Genomic DNA, 24248 nt, shown 5'->3' on the forward strand with positions numbered 1-24248 from the left:
TTCAATAACATGTTTTTATATACTTACACGTCCCCTTCATCTATTTTTCTGTTAAAAACCATTGTTGAAAGTCAAACTTTACTATCTTGGCTAGATTTAAAATGCTTAGAGATATTAATTTCTCTATTTTTTCCTGTATGTTTTCATAAGCACCAAACTTATCCCATCAGCAAACGATTTTATCATCTATAAGTGATTGCATATTGTTCTCAAAAGCATATGTAGTTCCCCATCTTTCAGAATTACTCCACAACTAAGCCCATTGAACAGTACGTTCTTTTAATATAGCCAAAGGAAATAACTACTTTCCATAAAACCCAAAGCCCATAGACCAGGTATAAAAAACACTTCAAACTCTGCATGCATTGAAGAGAAAAAGCCAACTGCAGATATAGCCCAGTTACCATGTTAAGACTTGCCTTTTGATATTAACTGCAAAAATTAGTGCCTAAATAAAGTTTACATTTTCAAAAGACAGAAATCAATGACAATAAAATAATCCATTCTACCAATAATACATATCACATGGATCAACTGGAGTTTATTGAACAGAAGCTCCAGATCTGTGATCTGCTGAGTACACTGTTAAGTTCTGGTTTGGTTTCTTTCTCACACAGAGCAAAACTCACACCAGGTTTAGAACGTGGTCAAATTCAACATCTTTAAGTCAGTGAGGGTTACCACAGAACTTTGGGGTCATATCTGATACAGGACATGTCCCTTTTTTCCTCCCCTAGTGGAGATGAGAGTTTCAAACTGGTGAAACATGCCCTGGGATGCTTCCTGTTGAATTACGACTGCAAATACTCAAATAATATAGTACAGTCAAGTAATTAGAGAATGTGTTATATTAACATCTTTGGTAATTACGTTACTAAAAGCATTTATCTTTGGAAGATGCATTATATCCTTATCCTTAGCCACAGCATTAATTTGGTTTTCTTTTAATCAATTAAGTTCATAACTCTCAGAATCTAACATGAGGAGCCTCTTAACTTTTGAATCTTTTGGCTGATCATTCAAGATACCAGAAACTGGGGAACCTAAACAAAAAGTGTGGCTTTATGAATCTCAAAGTCAGAATTAAAGTCTCTAAAGGAAAACCAAAAAGAGTGTTAAGGTAATTTTTTTTTTTTTAACCTGATTTTAGACCTGGTTTAACGTTCTCTTTAGCGTTTTCATACAGGTGTTACCCACATTAGCCGAACAGACCGATAGCCAACAGCACAAGAGCTCACACCGAAATGCTGCAGTGACAGCTGCACAGAGGTCAAGTGTTCAGGTGGTTCTGACACTTGTTATGTGACAGAAACAGCTACACCATCTTGCTGGAATCAGCACTCAAACCTTTGAGTTCTAGTCTCATGAAAAAGCATAAACATACCATTTCCAGTGTCCATTATTTTGTTTTCCTCTGAAATCAGAGCCACGTTTTCAGTCATATTTGTGTCCTAATAAATGCAAATATTCAGCATTTTTCAACTAAGCTTTCAGTAGAACGCAGGATATACAGATATGCAGTAGCTTGTCCTTTGCGATCCAGGTAATTTCCCCCAAAAATTCTTCAGCAAACATTCTTGAAGTTTTATTCAACTTTATACCGACTTCCAAGCAGTCAATATCATAGCAATGACAACTTTATTTAAACAGGCTAAACAGTTCTCTCCAACTTTAAGTTATATATGCTTTTAAATCCTACTAGCAGTAGAGGAACTGTTTATTAAAAGGATTATATTTGTATTTGAAGATCTTTAATTACAAGTTGCATCTAATATTTGCCAGTGTGGGAGCCATAACAAGAACTATTCTTCTATTTATTCACTGCAATTAGATTTCAAATTAAGAATTCTCCTCCAAGCACATATTAAAAGATATTATAGGGATATGTGAAAAATTGTGATTAAACTTCCCAGTTCACCCTTTTGTAGGGGTTTAGTTCGAAATACATTCTCCTGCTCTGAAACTGGGCTTTTACATTTTCATTTACATTTTACATTCACATTTACATTCTCATACCCAGCAGAGGGCATCAGTTTACTGCAAACCATGAGCTTCTCTTGCTGCACCTCTTGGAGATGCAACCCCAGTTGTCTGAGCAGAGGGGATTTTCCTATTGGACAGACTCAGGAATCGAGCCCAAGATGAGAAATCATTACCCGCATCAGTGAGGCTGAAATACAGCAGGCTCAAGTATGAGATTATCTCTTAAAAATAAGATAAATTGATTTTCTTTTTGGTCTTTATAAAAGCTTGTCACCCAGCCCCCCCACATACCCTGCTGATTGTTAGTTCTTTAAGTAGAGCTCAAAACGATTTTTATAATAGATACATCAGCAACTTAGAGTGTTCACTATGAAACATTGGTTTAAAGCTTCTGCCTATGCATCCCCTTTGAAATTCAGTATTAGGCAGCAGAGCAACCCAGTCACAAGAGGGTCCTGCACTCATTAGCAAAACAGGAGACTTTAACATCTGCACTGTTGCTACTGCCAGTGTACAACATGCAGCTGAAGAACCACACGTGTCCTGTTTCCCAGACAAAATATTCCAACAATATTTTACCAGAATAGCTGCAAAAGCAACCAGAAGAAGCCTCACAAAAGCTGTGGCAGGCCTGGGTGGAGACAGACAAGAGCAGCAGCTGGAGATGGGAAAAGTTTCTCTGGGTCTCTTGCTATTAATAAGTGGAGATAAAACTACCCTAATTCTTCTTTTCTTCCCCCAGCTTCCTTTGGCAGCCCTTCACACGTTCTCACCAACAAACGGGATCTGTGTAGCACACTAAATGATGTGCCCTTCTAGGCACTAGTTAGCAAAATATTAACAACCAGCACGTAGGAAACTCAGTTCTCCATCTTCCCACGGGAAGACAGAACCTCCTGAGAGTCAGCAACGACCTTGTGTCCACGCACAGCCCCACACTACAACCAGAAGTAAAAGCAATTCTATTAGATCACCTCTGATATTCACCTTGTTATTCTTCCATTTGTTCTTGCATTTTAATTGATAGCGCTACCTACTTTAAGCTACCAAATTAATACCACAGAGCAGACAATTTAATTAACATACAGAAAATAGGAACAAAATAGTCCCAGCAAGCACCAGCTAAGCATCCTAAGTGAGCCACTTACTAGAGTTGTCAGAACTTAAAAGCTTCTTAAAGAGAAATCGCTGAAATCCTACTCAATTCACAGTTCATAAGGCCTCATAAGCCATCTAAGAAACTGTAACTGGGGATCAAAGTGTGTTCTTCAGAGCCCATCCCAGATAGAGAAGAAGAAACCATCAAAATCTAATATATATATATAAAGACTGCAGACCTATTCCGCTAATGCGACTGCTTTGCTCAAAAGCAGAAAAATCAGATTTTACTGACTTCCAGTAGCAAAATACATTTCCAGAACTCAGTATGTCATGTTCTAGTTCATACTTCCCAAGAGTACCTGATAATCCAGATGTATTCAGAAGAACAGGTTTCCTCTTCACTTCATTTTTCATCACCAAAACAAGCAAACAAACATAAAAACCACCACCAGCAAACCTCCAAGATGCTCCTTCCCTTCTGTTTTAGAACAGGGTAGTGCTCAGGTGATGGCCTTGGCAGTTCCCAATCAAGGGGGCTGGATCCTGCCAGCTGACTTCAATGTTGCTGCAACCTTTCTTCTGGTAACCACCTCTTCTTAGTAGTTATCTTATTGATTAGAGTGATTATATTGGAGCTTAGGGTTCAGCTTTGTGTTGCTTCTTGGAAGTTTCCACCCAGTCTCAAAGAAAGAAGAAAATCAGAGTTATGATTCTGTTAAATACACATGTGTAGTACACCTAACCTCCAGCCAGACCGCTTAAATTGTACAAACTCCTCAGATCACTGAGGGAGCCCCAAATCTCAGCTACACTGTTGCAATAAGCCACTTTTTCTATGTATTTCATTAGCAAAAGCAAACTGTTCTGTCTTGATATTGAGCTTATACGAAGTGTCCTGTTGACTTCAGCGCAATGACTTAGTAAGCAGGCCAAGCAAAGAGATGGGTTCTGCACAAGTGAAATGTGTCATGATAAAATGCTGAAGCTGACAGGATTGTTGGGACAAAGACCCTGTTGACTCTCACCTGTTACGCCTGATTTTGCACCGACACAGGAGCAGAAACTGTGCCCGAGATCTCGTGAAGCTGCTGGGAAAGGCAGCTCAGAGCAACCATCAGCGTATGCTCAAAATAAAATCACCTTCTGGTGTTGGGATCCCAAAATAAAATATTTGGGTAATCTTTACAGGATTGTCCCCTGACAACCAGATCTGGAGAAGCCAAAATCTTTATGAAATGTTAAGTGCCAAATGCCTGGGTCTGGACTCAAATATTTGGCTTTCCCGTTTGGGGTCAGGGTCAGGCAGCCCAATGCAGAGGAGAAGAATAGATGACTTTTCAAATGCTTTCTGCTGGATGCGGTCATAATAAACTGTCTGGGTAGAAAGCACAGAATAATTAACTTACACTAATTAAAGTTGTTTATGTCTCTAGGCAAACCTAGAATTTTATTTTTCTCAAGAGAAGATTTTCCTGCTGCTGTGGTGTTTTGGGGTTGGTTTTGCTTTTATCAAAAAAACCGAAAGGCACAATTTATCCAGCCTTGTCTGTGCCAACTGCCTCTGCTTTACGACTCCCCTGTGTTAATTCCTTGCCTGTGAACTGCTGACTCTTTGAAGTAAAACATCGGGCTAGATCTGGTTGGGAGCAAATGAGAATGCAGGGCCGCTGACAAAGGACATCCATCATAGGAATCACTGCAGAAGATGTCTGCAATTTCTCCTCCTCCAGTGGGAGCGAACGGGAACATCCAGCTCTACACACACGCACCCCCATCCCAGCCAGTTCTTCCATCCCAAATTGGGGTAACATACCAAGCCACAGTTTTCCTCATGTACTGGTTGGGCATATACTGATTTCTTGGTTTTAAGTAATATATTTTCCTCAGAATGACAAAACCTAACCCACTAACTTTGTATCCATAATGTATTTAATTTTTAATTATTTTAGATAATTACATTTTATTTCGGGGCATAGTGCGCCAAGAGGTCTAAGGCTGATTCAGATCCTGAACCCCATCAGGTAGTTTTTACTTCTCCCAAATCTGTGTAAAGCTGTGTGTGTACATTAAGTGCATATAGGACTGTATATGTAGTTGTTACAGCCAAATTAGCTGAAGCTCATCTCTCAGAAATACAAGGTGCAAATGACATGGTGTAAGTTCCCACTGATCAGAGTGGATTTGTTTGAAGAGAAGAGCTGAGAAGGAAGATGCAAAACCACTTTTCCACCTAAGTGGATGTTCTGTCCTGGAGGGTATGAGTGAAGGGAACCTGCATTTCATTGATTCCTGTTGGCCTTAACAATTATTCAGTAGTTGACTGGAAGGCTGGGAATTATCCTTCTGCATCTTCTGCTCCAACACAACCTGGAAGGCCCGTTCATCACCCAGTCATGGCTTGTAGCTGGTTGGGTATTTTGGTACTACCATGTGCAACAGAGCGAGCTCCTGGAGTAATGGAGCGGTAGCTCTTTTCGCCCTTTACATCTCTCCTCTGCCTCTGCTAATTTTGTAATTTGAATTCTTTTTTAAAGTGAGTAGAAAACCCTTGCCTACCATCCAGCACTAGTTGATGATGCTTCTCACATGTCAGAGATTGCTACTGACATTTCAATTTTGCTTTGTTTTTCCCCTTTCTTTGATAATATTGTAGAGAACATTTATATTTGAATAAAAAGCAAATAATGCATGTCGGAGCACGCATCAGGGACTGTCAAATTGCTGGGGTTTTTTTCCAATTACAACTCTATTTCAAACAGAGTGATACAATTAAAGGATAACTACCAGAAGTGCAAAGCCAAGGTTATGATCAGAAATCATTACCCTTTCACTTCTAGGTCCTGTCTTACTAAATAAAACTTTTCCTGTGGGGCAAATTACTCTGCATATCTGCAGGTATCCAGAAGAAACCAAATGTCAGGCACTACTGGTAGGGTGGCTCTTTGCGTATAAACTCAATATTATGAGATGACAAGTATAGGTGTGTTTCTCACTGAATAATAACGCCATAAATTCACTTCAGGATAGGGTATTAACAACACATTAGCAGTGTTTTACAGGAAGTATTGTAATATGGGTTTATAATTTGGGATCCCTTTTTCAGAGCTGCTTTCACCTCTATGGGGAGAAATACAGCATTGCTGCATCCCGGCTCCTCGAGGTCTGTTTGATGCAAGACTGGCCATAGAAGTCAAGCTGTGCAAACTACGGGGACCTAAAACTGATTTTCTCATGACACGAGCATACATCATTAACTAGCATGAAGCATCAATTAGCACTGCCCTTTGTCAGCCCCTGTGTCACTGCCTTGGGGAACGGGGCTTGTTTCTCTGTTGGGCTCAGAGGAGGCTGAAGGGAAACCTAAAATAACCACTAAGGGAGAGGTGGTTCTAGAGGTGATGGTGCTTCATACTGTATTCAGCTGGAATCATGGACTCACACCTTTTACAAGGCTAAAGCTGGTGGAAAAACCTGCCCTTTAGCAGGAACCTGTCTCCAGGTATAAGGCCTGAGTGGCACAAAGCATTAATAAGGTTTTTTCCAATCTGTTTTATTTAACTGTATGAAATAAAACAGCAATCTTTCATTATTAGCTGCTTTATTTGACTGATAATAGTGCCTAAAAGGGTCCAGGACTCCAGTTTGCTCCACTTTCAACCACTATTTGCTGTGAGAGCACATATTCTAATTTTCTACGAGAGTTTCAGTGGGACAGTCACTTGAGTTTTCATCCTGTTTTCTCTGTCTTCAGCTTTTTATGGAGGTGGCTGACAGGAGTGCAAAATAAACTGCATAATAGGAGCAAAACGTATTTTGTTAAATGTTTAAAATTAGTGGCAATGCTTGGATGAAAAACGCGGTGTTTGTAACTGAGCACACCAGCTTTCCTTTGCTGTACCCCACAAACTCATGGGGATATCCAAGCAACCAGCTCCAGAGCCCTGGGGGCTGCACACTTGAGATTACCTTGAGGTGGTTTTTAACAACCACCAGCCTTTTTCTCACAGAGAATTACTTCAGAGGCTACGTGTTCTCTGGGCAAAAAGAGAGAAACCCAGCAAAGTGGAAGCTGGAGCTTCTCAAGTGAAGGAGTAGTTGAGGCGAGGGCTGGTGAAGGGCTGGGGAGCGCACGGCTGTTAATCCCCTTCTGCTCCTCTAGTGAGAAACTAGGCGAAGCTGAACATATGGAGAATTTGTTTCATGACGTTAACATTTAAAACAAACCTATAATCATAACAAAAATAATATTTATCAATATTTCTATTTATTAGATGATAAATCAGTTTATTTCTAATGTCAACCGTACTTCCAGGATATTTATTCTGCCTGCATCCCACAGTAACTGGGGCAGGCAAAAAGGTCCAACATGTACAAACTCGGTGAATGAGGCAGAATAGCACACCGGGAAATAACAATCTCCACGGAGCAAACAAACAGCGGAAGAGCAGCTGAGTTCAAGTGTTTCCCTCATTCCCTGGAGATATGTCCTTATCTCGATAACGGGAGGAATAATAAATAAATAAATAAAATGTCTTATTTAGCCGTGGTGGTGTTGTTGGAGCCCTTTATCTGTAGCGTAGTCAGGAAAAACTTCTGGATTGATCCGGAGTGCACAGGCCTATTTTCTATTAAAGTGTATTAATGCCAGGTTCTGTGCAATTAGTGAAAAGTCAATTCCCATTACTAGTTAACACTATTGAGTATCTGCTTTCCTTAATAAAAAGCTATGTCCAGCGTAAAGGCTATAAATCGATAAGCAGCCGCTTTCTAAATCCATTCTGCCTCCTCCAAAATGACGGCGGGAGCGCTGCGGCTCCACGGGCGGAACAGATTGAGCAGGGGAGATCCCTGCCCTCCCAGAGCCGCACACCTGCTGCAGGCACTGCCATCGCACATCCCTCCCACCCGCAGCCTGGTTCCCGCTGCCGCTCCGCTTCGGAAAAACGCTTATTTCTAAGGGCTCTACACACGCAAACTGGCGTTAAAACCGTTACATTCATTTAGCGGCATCAAAGACCCAGTTAGCTGAAATCCTCCGTGGAATGACGTCTTCTCGCACGGTTGAATCGCATCTATGCTTTGTGATCCAGCAGCTGCTGTTAATGTGGGACAGACCTTGGAGGTATCTAACAGCTCTTGCTGGGGCAGCTGGTGGCCGCTGTGGACAAACCCTATTGATGGGGCAGCCAAGTACAGCTGCAGAATCCCATCTCGCTCTCACAAAGAGCAGCCCTTCACGCTTTAGCAACAGAAGATCCACAGTTTGCATACAGCTGTCACCTGGCGTCGCATCTTTACTTCGTTAATTCCATAAGTGATGATTGTTTTTTGGTAGAACTCCATCTCCCACTGTAGGTCTCGCAGTGCTTGTGCTGGGTATGTTTAATGTCACAGTGTCTAACAGAGCAGTCCGCAGGTTCCATATGCAACGTGACCACATTCCGTGATCGCTGTGGCAGACAGCTGAAAATTATGCTATCATCAAAGAGAGGCAGCAGAGAGAAACCTCTCCTAAGTACGCTTTAGTAACGCTGCCTCCCAGGACAGGTTTTTTTTGTCTTTGTATCTTTATTTCTATTGTTTCTATTCTCATTTTAAGGTAGAGATATTCAGGAGCCAGCGGGGTGGCTCATGTCACAGGAACCACACAGCCCGCGGGGCTTGATGAAAAACCTTACGCTGTTCACACAAGAGGATTGTGTCTGATAAAATTTGGTCTTCTGCTTGGATTTGCAGTACGTGGTAAGGACTTGGGGCTGGTGGGATGCTGTCTTTCCAGCTGTAATGGAAATAATCCTACCACGATGCTGCGAATTTCTGAGACTGCGAGGAACACCTGAATGCTTACCTGAATCTCAAACTGGGGCAAGTGGCAAAGGTCTGCCTGGTACCTTTTAAGCTTCTATGTTCAGGCTTCATGTCTCCTTAACCCCCAATAAACGAGGATAAGAATAGAAATTAATAAAAAATAACAAGAAAAGGATGAAAAACCTGGTTCTGGGTAAGAAAAGTGAAAGCAAAATGTGAAGTGGGAAGGACAGTAAAAGACTTACTGTTCGGCTCCTGATACCCGAGGTTGCTTTGGCTTAGTGTTGATCTCCACTTGTGGCCCATGGATCTGCAGAAACCCAAAGACCACTTCTAGGAAGTTAATAAAAATCAGCTAAAAACCGGTTAGTATCAGTAGCCTTTTATTTGTAATGGGAAGGGGAAGAAATGAGTAGCAGGAATTAAAAATTGCTGAAGGAAAGAAAAGGTATTGTCTTTCTTTACAGAGAAGGAAATCAAGCTGCTTTGCCTGTTTTAATGATCATTCACTAAACATCTGAGCAGCTGAGCTGTGAGAATGAATGCAGATAAAATTCAGGCCTCATAGATGAGACTGTTGAAATTTGTTTTATATAGACACATGGACAGTACTTTTTCCCAGAAGTATTACATTTTTATTTAGCTGAGAAACAGAAATTATGTGATGTAGTTACACAATTGTAACTAACACTTTGTCACAAATACTGAGTGGTGAAAATGGAAGAAAAATGCAAGCTATCTGCTAGGTAAACATCTTCTTTTAAATTGTTGACTGAATTAGAATAATGAATAAATAGGAGGAAATTGTAATCTGCTTGTGGAAGTTCCAGGAAAAAGAAAAAAAAAGAAAGAAAGAAAAAAGGAGCTAAGCTCATAAGTTAAATTATTAATGTTGGTATATTCGCTTTGCTCCAGTTATTTGTAACACAGGAAATGTGATTTGTGTGTATGTCATTTCAATACTAACTCAGTTGCCAGCTCAAATCTAAAATAATGAGACAGATCCAAGCCTCTCATTTCCAGAGAGGAATTTTTAACACAAGTGAAATCAATATGGCAAAACATTCTGCCCAAAGAAAGGCTAAAAATTGAATTTTAACTGTAATGCCTCTCCATTTTCTTCACCCGAGGTGTGACAGATGCCCGCACATGCACTCATGGAAGTTGCTCAGTAAAAAGATGAAGACGTGCTTTCATCTTCAAGTTCAAATGCATGCTGTGATATTATCAGCAGTGAGTTTGATGAGGAGCAACCACAACAGTATAAACAAGAGTGGAAAAGAAATCCCGTACTTAAACACAGCTGTGTACAGCTGACAGCCCGAGCCAGTCGAGAGTTAGTAGGTAAGAGTTAAAATTCTTGATGGGACGTTGTTGGGGGAGCCTGTATTTCAGCAGGACTGTTGCACAACCTCTTTTCTTTCCATTTACAGCTCTTCATTTTTATTCAGAAACACAAATTTCCAGTCTATAAATATCTCCGATTACAACAAGCGCAGGAATACAATTCTGTTAAAGAGAATTGTAAGTTACAGCTATATTTTTAGATTTGAGCTTTCTGTTCATTTGGTTAAAGTGTTTCCCAGAAACACTGTGATTTTAGTATTTGCAGCTGGTGAGTGTGGAACAACTCTGGGCTTTGAGGCCTTATATTAATAACCCAGCATATACACAGACCCGCTGTCACTTTTCAGGCTTTGCCAATGGGCCTCAGCCCAAGAAGGATCATCTCTGGGGCCAAGAAGGTTGTCTGGAGCTTCACAGACCCATCCAAATCTGGGCAAGGGCAAAGAAAGCTGCTTTGCTCGTTGTTGAAGAATCACTGGCCAAGAAAAAGGGACGATTTAGCTCATTCACTGTCTGTGTTTTAATATCAGTGTGTGTAAGCAGATGTATGAGCAGTGCCCATGAAAGCAACCACCACAAAAGAGCAGGTGACCTCCCCCAACACCTTTGCCCACCGATTTAAGAGTGCTCACAGCAAGGTCCTTCACCACAATCTCTACTAAGGTCCTATTCACAATACCAGTTGTGCAAGGGATGTGATTGTGATGCCACCGAAACACCATCTGAATTCTCTATAACGTTATTGAATGTGTTGAGGCCTCAGCGGGGCTTGAGGTTGTGCTGGTTCCATCACACAACCCGCGTGAAACCCCCAAGGGTCCTGACACGGATGTGCCAGCCAAGGTGCATTTAAGTTTCCTAACACTGAGCTGTGAAATGCCAACGGTCTTTAAAAGTCCTAAAGGCCAGAGCAGTAAAGACAGGAAGAGGACGCAAATTTCGTTTCAATAACTAAATTGTGTTGTATTTATATTTCCATGTAAACTATCATTGAAACTCTTTTGGTATCGAAGGGGAATGGCAGACAGGGTGAGTGTCAGGAGGATGGAGCCAGGCTCTTCTCAGTGACAACCAATGGTAGGACAAAGGGTGATGGGTTCAAACTGGAACACAAGAGGTTCCACTTAAATTTAAGAAACTTCTTCTCAGTGAGGGTAACAGACACCGGCCCAGGCTGCCCAGGGAGACTGTGGAGTCTCCTTCTCTGCAGACATTCAAACCCGCCTGGACACCTTCCTGTGTAACCTCATCTGGGTGTTCCTGCTCCGGCAGGGGGATTGGACTGGATGAGCTTTCAAGGTCCCTTCCAATCCCTGACATTCTGTGATTCTGTGATCTAGCTTTGAAGCTGCTTAAAAGAAGGAAGCAACTGCCTTATTTTAAAGGAAGGGCAAAACTTCATCAGAGATCATCTCAGGGCTCCCCATGTTTTCTGGGACTGCTGCAACACTCTCTCCCCCATCCTCGCATCTGTATCAGCAGGGGAAGCCTGGATCTGGGAGCATCTCAACCCCACGAGCTTCCCATACCCACATCAAACAGCATCTATGTGAACAGGAAGGGTGGTTGTCCTTTCAGCCCTCTGTGCTCAGCTTCTTGAAGGGGAACTTGAGCCTCAGCGAGGTCAAGCTCAGTTATGGCCTTTCCAGAGGCCTCTGCAGCACAGCCTTGCTCCGGGTGTGAACAAGCATAATGCATGAGGGAGGAAAATCTGGTCATAAGAAAAGCCTAGACCTATCCATATTCACTGCAGGTACAACCGAGGCTTTTGATACATGGGAAATAAAAAGCATTGAGTATAACCATGCACCTTGCTGCAGCTGATAGTTTTAGATTTTGAACTGGTGGTCTGCAGCTCTTTCTAGCATCATTTCAACATTAAATGCAAATGAACTGTAGTGCTATGTGGTCTCTTTGTAAGAAAATCTGCAAAACCACATTTACCAAGTCTGCTGCCTCTGATAGGTAAGGCAGAAAACAGTACAGTCTGCAGAACTGAGGTGTAAAGCTTCCTGCATTAGGTATTTCTACCAGCTGCAATGCAGTTGCTCCTCAACACCAGCCCCATGGCCGGTGGTCAGCATTTGCAGGGCTGAGCCACACAGTATTATCTGTACAATCTCGGGATGACTAATACCAGCATGAGAATGAAATATTACTCATCTGGTCCAAAATCTGCTCTCCCTGGGACATGTATGGTAGAAATTATAGTGGGGGTTGGCTCTTCTTTTTTGTGACTTGTTCGAAGCTCGTGCCAAGTCCCTTGGAAGGATCATCTACGAGCTTCACTGTGCAAAAACAGTAGTGTCAGACAAAACTTATTTTCATACTGCAAAATTATAGTGACTCTGGTGGGGATATATCCAGATAAAAATGCCTCTATATTCAATTCAAAGGGTGTGGGACCAGAGGTGAAATCACTGCAGAGTTTGGTCCAGCATCTTTCTCATTTATAAGACTGGCAGGGATATACAGTTCTAATTTTCTTGAGGTGGATCCGGCTTTCAAACTGAGCTGATGTTGCTGAGTTGCCCTGAGCAGAGGCCAGGAGTGTGCTGGCTTCTCAAAGGCTTAGAACTTTCCCCTCTTCTTATTTTCCACTGACAGATTCTGTATTCCCCAGAGGCTCCTTGTTAACAACACAAAAATTAAAAATAAGAAAAGGAGGGGGGAAAGGAGAGGAGGGATGGGAATAACAAGACATACCTGCAGCAGTCCTTGCTGTATATTCCCTCTGTGTCCCACCGACAGTGTCACGCAGAAGGGAAATTGTTCTATCAGTGACTATGTGAGATTCATGACCCCACCACAACCTTGAATTGGCCTTTAGTTGTCGCTGATGGGAACTGAAGAACAGCTCCTGTCGACATGATTGCTGCTCTCCAATGAATCAGAACACGCAGGGCACAGAGCAGCACATTAAACTAGCAACAGAAATATATCACTGTACTTTTATATAGATGTATTGCTTTTGCCCAGGCATATAAATGATTGGGCTATCCACTTATTTTTTTTCCAAGGGCCATAAATTAAAAATAAGCTAAGGGTTTTGAAATTATGTTCTCTCTCTTCCCCCCCTCCTCTTCACTCTTTTTTTCTTCTCTGTTTTTTTAAAAAAAAGAAAAAAAAAAGCTGGGTAGCTATTTTAGGTCTACAGTAAAACATTTTAAGGGTAATCTTACCATCCATGTCTACTCGACCATCTTCTTTTTTTTCTAAAAGAAATCTACTCCTGCAGTTCTGGCTCAGGTAATTCAGCATTTTAGTGTGATCACACTAACTGTGTGTATCCCTGGGCTTCTTTTGCTGCTAATGAACATTTACAAGGCTGTATTTATTAGTTTAGTAAGATGAGTATCTGTAATGGCAAAACTCATGTATGTCACATGTTGAGGTTTTTTTTCCCTTAACAGATATTTCATAAACTAAGATTATTTCAATATACTTTAACCAAAGGTCACTTTGACTTGAAAGTTAGTTTGATGTACGGCTGCATAATTTAATGCAGTGCCTCAAAAATGGAAATTTTTAACCATTAAACTGCATTTAATTTTTGCAGCTTTCTCTGATCGCTGATTAAATCACCTTTTTAAATAATCCATTTAATTCAGAGGTGATATCACCACACCTGAAGAAATTGGGATATGTTTTGTCCATTGTACATCTCCAGCTCTTTGCAAACAATTTATCACTTCCCAGCCTTGCAGCTGGATGCAGAAAGAAAAAGCAAGCTGCTGCGCTTGCATTCTTCCCACATCTTGTTTTTCTGGGATGAAATGCAGAATAAGAACCCATCCAGGGATCCGTTTATTTATGGTATCACAGAGCTCGTTCCAGGGGCAGCAGCCCCGCAGCTGAGCTCTGGGATCCCTCGCACACATGAGCAGCCCCGGTTGTGTAAATGGAACAACTGACTTTCATGAAGCAAATTTTTCCTATGAGAATCTGCGGGACTGAGCCTGCCAGATCGCCTTCTGCTAGTTTTTTCAATGTGTTATAACAAGACCTTTACTTATTTAACTTTACTTTTCTCGGACTAGCTGCTGAAGAAGTTTGTCATTAGCCATGTGTCCGTGTGTCGGTCAAAATGAATTTGCCATCCACCAACGTGTGACCAGGTTACAGAAAATAAATAAGCTGGTTACAGCTATTTCCCCTCAACAGAGTCACAAACACTGTAACAGCAGTTCCTGTGTACCTCTTCACCAGGCTTTGGATGATTGAATCTTTACTGTATACCACTTACTATCAAAAACCTGGCTGCATTTTTATCTTTTTAAAAGATCAGTAATTTCCAGATCTAGTGATAATATGGTCATTTGGCATTTTGAAGCTTTTAGCCAAGCACTATCCAGGATAACAATGTTTTATCATGCCATGGTCTTAACTATATTTAAAAATTAAGTCTGTTTCAGTCTTCTGAGCAGCAAGAGTAATATCAAGAAACACAGTCTTAAAAGCTTCTTAGTGTGGGGAGGCTGGGAAAGTGCAAAAAACCCCTACCCATCTAACTGCCATGAATGTAATGAGACCTCCATCCTCCCTCTCTCTTATAGAATCCCAGAATGTCAGGGATTGGAAGGGACCTCGAAAGCTCATCCAGTCCAATCCCCCTGCCGGAGCAGGAACACCCAGCTGAGGTTCCACAGGAAGGTGTCCAGGCGGGTTTGCATGTCTGCAGAGAAGGAGACTCCACAACCCCCCTGGGCAGCCTGGTCCAGTGTCTGTCACCCTCACTGAGAAGAAGTTCCTTCTCAAATTTAAGTGGATCCTCTTGTGTTACAGTTTGAACCCATTACCCCTTGTCCTGTCATTGGTTGTCACCAAGAAGGGCCTGGCTCCATCCTCCTGACACTCACCCTTTATATATCTGTAAACATGAATGAGGTCACCCCTCAGTCTCCTCTTCTCCAAGCTCAAGAGCCCCAGCTCCCTCAGCCTTACCACCAAGCCACTGTGCTTTAACCCCTTAGGTGTTTAAGTGTCTCCCAATAAACCTTTCTAAATGCTCTTGGCATAGCCAGAGTTTACTGAAATCTTCAGTACCCGGCTCATGCTGGAATCCCATCAAGGCACACAATTAACCCAGGGATTACTGGCTAACGGGTGGAGGGGAGCAGCTCCCCTTCTTTGTGTTTTCTCAAGGAAGGGAACCTTTCTTGTAAGAGAAAGGACTTCCAGTGACCGCCTACGTGGAGACAAACGCTTCACTTGCTTTGAAGGAAAATGTTGGGCTCGGGACTCAGCCATCCTTTGCTGGCCAGTTCATGCAGCTCTGGGCAGCTCTCTGTTGAGCTGAGCTCTGCTGAGCTGAGCTCTGTTGAGCACGCTGTCTTCCAAAATACAGGACCAGAGAAGTTCCGAGCAGTGCCTGGAGAGGCCTCCTGTCAGGCTTGGACTCTGCTCTCATGGTGCCACCAACCACACACACCAGTCTCCATGTGGATTTAGTCCCCTTCAGAGCTCAGCTGAAAGTCCATCCATGTCTGCATTCCTATGGTAAGGGATGCTGATAACCTGCTCTCCAGATTATTATAAAAAAAAAAAAAATACAATCATTCTATTCCATGAAAAAAAATAATACATGCTTTGTGGCTGAAGGACTGTCCCAAAGCACCTGGTTCTCTCCCCGCTACACCTGCAATTTGCCATGGGGCCTTTGGAAAGCCAAGTAGCTGTTATTTGTTTGTTGAGTTGGGGAATTACGAAGTTTCGGGTTCTTTTTTTTTCTTCTTTTCTTTTTTTTTTTTTCCATTTTACAGAGCTGCTGTAAGTCTTGACTCTCTAATAGCTTCAACATATGCTAATTGTTTACCAATTAACTTTTGAGCATGACTGCTGCTAAATTCTAGACCTAATGAAGTCACATGTCTGAGGGTTCACTTCAAAGCTGCTTTAGGCTGTGAGAACAAGTTTATTTTGATTGCTGTCCCATCAGGCTCAGAGAGGGACTGCAGCTGCAAGGGCATCAGTGCCCATCGATGGGATGCAGAGGGGACAAAGCCAAGGCTTGGTCTTTGCTTTTCCCCAAGACACGAATGATCCCTCATTGAACTGGGGACCAGTCAAAGTGTTTCCCTCTGGAGGAGGGAGCACTAAGACCAACCGTGGCCGTGGGACCAGTGAGTCTGTGCCAGCTCCAGGGGAGCATGTCGTTTTCTTTGTTAAAAGTCGGAGTAATTCTCTAATCTGGTCTTAAAAGGCAAGGGAAAAGCTCTCATGAGCAGCCATGGAGAAGAAAGAAAGTGAGAAACTATCAGGAACGGTGTCAAAATGGGGCGGCAGTAGGCAGTGAGCAGCACAGCTCTCCAGCAAGGTGCTCCATACCCAGAGCTATTTACATCCAATTGTAACTCAAATCTTGCCCCTGATCTTGAGCGAGGTGAAGTTTAAGTCACCAGCTGTCTCGTAACCGCCAACCCCCAAACTCAGATAAACTTAAAATACTCCCACCCAATAACTGGCGCTTGAAGGACACGTAGAAAGTCATTACTGAAAGGTGCTAACTTTTCTGATAAGAAATTAGTTTTCTGACTCCTCGAATGCTTTGTCAGCTCAGACAGGAGATTGTTTTATAGTGCAGGTCTGGCATGTGGTTTGCTTACTGATGTTATGAATGTCTGTGATTTTATTTAGGGTTTAGGCTGTCACCAGCTCTTGAGATTGTACAAGGGGAAATTAAAAAGCCTTGCAATGTCCTCACCTGATCTACTCAACTGTTCCTCAGCAGCTCACGTGAAGGGGAAGGTTGACAAATTTCTGATATCAAACCCAGCTGACAGAACAACACAGGGTAATAGCTGTCCTTGTCAAATGCACCAATTAATTCACCAGCGTGTCAATGTGGGTATAATTGATAGACTCCACAATCTGGCTGAGTAATGAAAGTCGAAAGCATTGCTAAGACCATTTCACCTCCAAAGAGATCCCCTAATCTAACCTGAGCTGTCAGTGCTGCAGTGAGGGGCACTGAAACAAAAATAACCCAAACAACACTTTTCTGTAATAGTAAATAGAGGTTTCATATGAATCTTCATTTTAAGAGTAGGAAAGGATGTGAAAAGAGACAATATGAAACAATGGTATAATATTGTGGAGTGACAGCTTTATCCAAATACTCTTTAAAGTAGAATAGAAAATATAATTAGAGGAATTGTTTCTCTGTGAAAATCGGTGTGTTCTGGAGGTCTTTCTTTTAATGAATGAGTTGCTTTCAGAAGAAAACGTGGCCGTTGTCTTAAAAGCTGCTGCTGTGGGCAGGCAGTGGCAACTCAGCAGGACCATTAGCATAATCCTTTGTCTGATTCAGAAATGTTTCTTAAGAACTTCTAAAACAACGTCAAAAAGATTGCTTTTGGAGTTCCCTGACTGCTGTGCTAACTCATCCACTTCCAACGCAGACTTGGTTCGAGGTCTTCTGACTTTAAAGGGTGGTTTTTATGTTAGCCACCCATTTTTATTAAAAACCAACCAAAAAAACAAACCAAAACAAAACAAAACAAAAAATCCAGGAAAAAAAGGTTTTGTTTTTTATCACCACAGCACAGGAATAAGGTCGTGGAACCTACAGCCAGACCTACTACGGTGGCATGTTCAAGGCAGAACACCTCTATTAAATCAGCTCTGCCAGCAGATAAGTATTCATAGCCATGGACTCAGCATCATAATAAAATACAGAATAAACTCTTTAGGGGTAAATCCAAAAGCTGTACACACTAGCACGATACTAGCATGAAACAAAAGGGACTGTACTTCACCAAAAACCTGAGTGTAGAGCAGGTTCTGGGATTTTAATGCATGCTCTGAGTCTGAAATAAGAGAACGGAGCTTCTGAGAGAATTTAAGACGGCATTTTATCAGGAGGGACTGTAGTAGTGGTTCTTTACGTAGTTCAGGAGACAATTGGAAGATGTTACAACCACAGGCAATGATGAGAAAATCAAGTGAAGAAGGACCGTCGATGCCGGGTAGCTTTGCTTTCCTGCTTCCTAGGATTTATGCGCTTATGGATGAATTTAATACTTGGTGATCAAAAGAGTTCAAATAGTGGTTGTATTAATGATTTCAGCATAACCTCTAAATCCCAGGATGGCAGTAGAAATCTTCAGCTTGGTCTTAATCTTCTGACACTTTTTATTAAGAGCTAAATTAAGTGCTGTTGCCTTATGATAAAGCCGCTTACAGGAGTGTGAACTGTGGTATTGTCACTATAGTGTATCGACACTCTGTGCTCTGATCCCAGTTTCTAGTCAGAACGGCTAGATATTTTCCCAAAAGTGAATTATTGAAGTGAAAATCTCCTGTTTGATATTCTTTTGGCTTTTTTGTTGATATTTGGTTAATTCTCACCCAGTCTTTTTATCCATGGCTCTGAGTTTGCAGAGCAAGGCACATTATTGCCTGCGTTTCTGTATTAGTGTTGCAAATGTTTCAGAACAGAAGAGCCTGAGTCCTCCCACCCATGCAGACTGTTTGGGCTCCCAGTTGCCACTCTTTTCCCCTTTTTTTCCCAATAAAAGTTTGGTACCTGTTCAAGATCCCGGCAGGTCTCCCAGCTCATACAAGCATTACGCATCTTGGAACAAAGACCTACTTTATTTTGAAGTTTAAACCACCTATGATCTATGTTTTGTGGCCAAGAAATATTAATATGCTTCTGAGAAATATGAGAATCATCTCACCATTACTCTTCTTCTCTTCCTCACAGATGTTCCCTAAAGTATATTGATCTTTGATGTGCTTGTTTTCTTGAGCCAATATGAAGATAGCGTGTCTGAATCAGGCATGGAAATAAGTGATATTTGAAGCTGTTCTCAAACCTCAAGACAGTTTATTCTGGCTTTGCTATGTCAATCCCAAAGACGACTCAGTTTCTAAGTTAAGGGTAGTCTTATCTGCTAATTCAAGGTAACGTCATCCCCAAAGACCAAAACTGTCAGCTGTAGTCTTCATTTTGGAGATATAAGGTATTATAAGATCTGATATTGAGTGCCCTGAATGAAGGACGGGGACTTTGGGGTTGACACGCTATTGTACTTCATCCATTGCATTATTGGGGGGGCTGTTAAGGATGCTCCTGTTGCAGAATTGGATGGTAATAGAGAAGCCAGATCAAATCATTTTTGTAATTCACAGTTTCTTCATCTTCTGTACATTGAGGGCCCAGAACCAGATGTAGTGTTACAGGTGGGGGGTCTAACAAGTGCCCAGGACAGGTGTCTCATCACTTCAGCTGCTGGTTGTGCACTAACACAGCCCCGATGTTGCTGGTTCATCATCAGCTCACTGCCCCCCACGACCCACCGCTTTCTTTTCAGCGTGGCTGCTCCCCAGCACCGTATCACAGGGTTAGTCCCTCCAAGTGCAGCACTTCGCGTTTGTCCTTGCTGAATATTGTAAAGTTCCCGTTCCTCCAGTCCGCTTCTGTCCCTCCAAAACACTCCAAGATCTTTGGATCAGAAGTGAAATGCTAACGTTATTTTAGCGTTCCCACATATGCTGTGAGGAAGGCAGGGCATTATCCTGGTAAGGCGCTATTTCTTAAAATGCATCTTGAATATAAGAGGAGAAGAGGCAGTGACACACAATATCTCTCCTTGCCCCTCCACCCCAAAACCCGAGGCTAGTTGAGTCCATTTGTTATAAGATATGCGGCAATAATATCTCAATGTTGTGGCCTTCAGTGAATGCAAGGTTTAAAACTTGAGGGAAAGACATCCATAAATTCTCAGAGTGATGAATGGTTGGCAGTTTCATTTGAGTACTTTCTGCTACAGATGTTTAACATTCTTTTTCCAAGGGCATACGCCAGAGAACAGAACGAGGAGATATTCTCATCGCAACACTGGCATCTCCAGCACACAGCAGGCATGGCCAGCAGAGCTGGGGCGGTTGCATGTGGAGCACCCGAGTCATGAAGAAGAAGAGTGGGAACGCAACCAGGTTATGGTCTTGGCAGACGCCTGACAACAACGCAATGTGATTTGCTGGGCAAGGTGGAAGATGTGACGTTCCCAGCTGGCAACTGCTGGTAACTTAATACTCCCAGATGGAGTCTGAGGGTGATACGATATTCCCAGCTGGTAGCCAAGGTCTGCCTCAGCGCGTTCCCATTCACACATGTGGCTTCTCTATACAATGAGAAGGGGTGGGCGAAGTGCAATAAAGCAGCTGGTCTATTAGAAGATAAGCTTTGTGGAGAATAACACAAACATGCGGAATCCCCTTAATCTTAAACTTTATTACCCTAGATAATAGGCTTTGGTAGTGACAACATTCAGTTGAAATGCAGAATTGTCTTGGCTCCCGCGGCACCTGCCGTGTCAGTCAGTCAAAAGCCATTTTCAGCCATGCAAAAAGGTGGCTGCTTGGGACGAGCAAGCTGAAAGTTTTTCTCATTGATTTTGAAAAGACAAGGAACACTGGGCACCGTCCCTTTGCAGATTTAAGCGTGCACTCTGAACCTGCTGGAGGGGAAAGGCTACAGCGATACGAAATCCTGTTTTCTTTCTTTACCTCCCAGAAGTAGGCAAAAGGCATCTTGGGTCCACTGAAGCCCACTTGAACGAGTAGGCGTTGTTATTCCTGCTCTGAATTAGGCCAAGTTTCCCAAGATTCAACCAGCAATGAGGAAGGGAAATATCATGAAATCTTTCTGTAGAATCTTTCTTTATATCATTTGCAATATCTCTGACACAAAATGAATTTAGTTCTTTGAGGCACAATTCAGAAGAAACTTCTCTCATTCTCTTTTTGGTAGAAAACTCGGATGTCTGAAGCACACACGTGATCCCCACTCCTGTAAGTGGGCAGGTATTGAGAGCTTTCAAATGAAAAGGCGTTTTACTTCATAAATGGCCTTGGCTTAATTAATTTTTCTGGAGTTTTTTTTAGTTATTTTTTTCCCACAGTTCTGTGGTCAAAATACAAAGCAAAAAACCCACTCTGCTTACCACAAGCTGTTCTTTTGTTTAGAAATGCTTCAATACAAACTTTGGTTAAAAGAATAACTACAAGGTAACAGAGGGTCATTTTTAATTCATGAGAGATAAAAGCCGTTCTAATGGAAAAATCTGTGCCAATTATTACAATTCTTTAGTGCCTTCTAATAACAGTCGTGACAGGGAATGCTACAGAAGCACACAGCGCAAGATATATAGGGTAGGAAATTCATGGCAAAGGGTTATTTGTATAGGTCCCAGCCATATAGTTAAATATGTCTACATGTTATGAAAATTAAAGCTCGACCCTGGTGGGTTATATTTCAGTTTTAGTTTTGCCCACAAATCCAGGATATTTCCCTTTTAATGTCTAGTATTTCACTATCTCCTCTGAAGAAAGTGATGAGTAGAGATTAAAAAACATAATAATAAATAAATGGAACTGGACTTCTGAGCAGCGGGCATCACATTGAGCAAGCTTTATCTCCATTGTGTCTCATCTGAGACAAACTCCATCTTTCGATGGTTCCACTTCCTCTGGTAGAAGCGACCAAGACACCTCGGCTTCCTTTGCGACGCTGTATTGATTTTTTTCAGCCTCTCTTTCCCTAAGGAATTGACTGCACTAGATCAAATTAAGGACAATCTGAGCATTTAATGGGGCGCCTTCAATGCGATGAAGTTTGACTGCTTGAAGTTGAAGTTCATGATAATTATTTATGCTGACAGCGCCCTCACAGGCAATAAAGACTGACCCTTTCCTGAAGGCCTCAGTCTCTCATCAGGAAATTATTTTGATCCTGCTGCGCTCACCTAGTACACATACTTCTCATTATTAAATATGAGAATCATGATCAGAGCACAAAATGTATTAATTTCCATCAAAAGCTGGGATCAGAATTCTGATGTTGTTTCTGTTACTCAATAAACCCCTTGTGCCTGGCTAGCATTAGCAGCACCAGAGCTTGCCTGCAGTTTGGAGACTTGCAACAAAACCTGTGACTCCACTGGGTGCAGGATCACCTGTACCTGCTCTTCTGCAGCTCCACAGTACCTCACAAAAGCCATTTGTGATGAAAATTGTGGCATTTCTACATTGTCTAAGAGGTTTGTGCTGAGGATCGCATATAATCACAACTCTTTAAGCTCAAACAGGTTTATCTGTGTGCAGGCATTTTGCATGAATGACAGAGTTGAAAGTAAATCTCTTTTACAACTTCTTGAGCCCTGGTATTAAAAATCCTCCTGGTTGAGTATAATGAAAACATCCCTCAAATTGTGTGTGTGTATGTATCCCGTAAAACCAGCTGCCTTAACACCTGTGAGTGCTTGTCATCGAATCAACTGGGTTGGAAAAGACCTCAGAGATCATCAAGTCCCACCCTTGGTCCAACTCCAGTCCATTGACCAGATCATGGCACTAAGTGCCATGGCCAATCTCAGTTTAAAAACCTCCAGGGCCGGTGAGTCCAGCACCTCCCTGGGCAGCCATTCCAATGCCTGACCACTCTCTCTGCAAAGAATTTCTTCCTAATATCCAGCCTAAATTTCCCCTGGCAGAGTTGAAGCCCATGCCCCCTTGTCCTACTGCTGACTGCCTGGGAGAAGAGCCCAATCCCCACCTGGCTAGAACTGCCCTTCAGGTCGTTCTAGAGAGTGATGGGGTCACATCTAAGCCTCCTCTTCTCCAGACTGAACAAGCCCAGCTCCCTCAGCCTCTCCCCATAGGTCTTGTGTTCAATGTACAATGCTTTGTCAATGTACAAAGCATCAACATGCTTTCATTTTTGGTGTATATATATATACACACACAGACACATAAAAAGGTGAAAAAATATGACGTTGTATGTATACACGCATATAAAAATACACACATAGGTAAAGCAGCCCTCCACCTGCAGCTGCTATAAATGAAACAGTTTAGCTTCCCAGCCCTGTGTTCAAACTCACAGCAGCTGATGATCTGCTTTAAAAAGTACATTAGTCAAAGAAAGCAGTTTGATGATTTTGTTTTTGTTTTATTTTTAAAAATCTTTCCTCTCTCTCTAAAACAACAACTGCATCCATCCTACTTTTTTTCTGGAGCATAACTGTCAAAATACAATGCATTTTGAGACAGCTCCAGCCCCACATGCATTCTGCTCTTTTATAGCAGGGAGAAAAGCAATGAATGTGGCTTTCACACTAGAAATGTAGTACTAACCTGGGTTGCTGAGTTCTGCTTCCATGGTGGAGAGGATGTCCAGAGTGCTCTGACACAGCTTCATAAAATCCTTGTCTTCCCTTTGAGCAACCAGCCCAGGATCCCTGCAGTTCTCATCACACTCCTCCCCAGCATGGGCTCCATTCTCCAAGCAAGTTCTTAGTCCTGGGGCTTTCAAATGCAGGAACATTTGCCTCACATTACTCTGTAATTCCAACCCAAGGGACTGAGTAGGAAAATTAGTCTCTCAACTTGTCTAAATGCAAAAAGATGTTATTTAAGAAGAGTGTTTGCGTTTCAGTTAGAAAAGGGTTCAAACCTGCTTCTTATTAAAAAAGAATTAAAAAAAGGCAGAGGTGGGAAGGAAGCTGCTCTGTTTCTTTAAGCCACAGAGTCTGTGCAGGCTGCTCTGCCTAAGTTTTAATACTGAACTCCAGGTGACCCTCACAGGCAATAATTGCTTTAGCATAGGCTTGACAACAACAGCAAGAAACTCTCTAAAAATAAGCCCAAGCTTAAAATATATTTCAACCCTGGGGACCCGCTTATGTAAAGAATCCAGTACATCTCCCGTGCTCTCCCTGATTAGCATCACAGTTCTTGGCAGGTCGAAAAATGACAGTTTTCAAGGGATTTCCAATGCCTCCTGCTCCAGTTTGGAGCGTGGCAGGGAGCCAGCCAGGAAAGACAGCGGGTGGCCTTTAAAGGGACCTCACGGTGCAGCTCTGGGCCAGCATCCCCGCTCATTTACCCCAATATCTACCTTATCTGAAAGTGGGATATATAGTAAACTCAGTTTAATTGCAGTGCCTGGGATAAACGTCTTTCCTTGCGTTGTACCTGTAACATAGTTCATTTGAAATGGG

The 24248-nt window shown here is 42.2% G+C and overlaps 1 long non-coding RNA gene across 1 annotated transcript; it reads right to left on the reverse strand.

The window, feature by feature from the left end:
• Positions 1-268: 268 nt before the first annotated feature.
• On the reverse strand, positions 269-23787 carry LOC139828069 (uncharacterized). Its single transcript, XR_011739249.1, has 3 exons — positions 23383-23787; positions 3444-3764; positions 269-2921 (listed from the first exon to the last, which is right to left on the reverse strand). It is a non-coding gene; the product is annotated as an uncharacterized lncRNA (long non-coding RNA).
• Between the last annotated feature and the right edge of the window lie 461 nt (positions 23788-24248).

Source organism: Patagioenas fasciata, chromosome 5, assembly GCF_037038585.1.
Source record: "Patagioenas fasciata isolate bPatFas1 chromosome 5, bPatFas1.hap1, whole genome shotgun sequence".
In the NCBI taxonomy this organism is placed as follows: Eukaryota; Metazoa; Chordata; class Aves; order Columbiformes; family Columbidae; genus Patagioenas; species Patagioenas fasciata.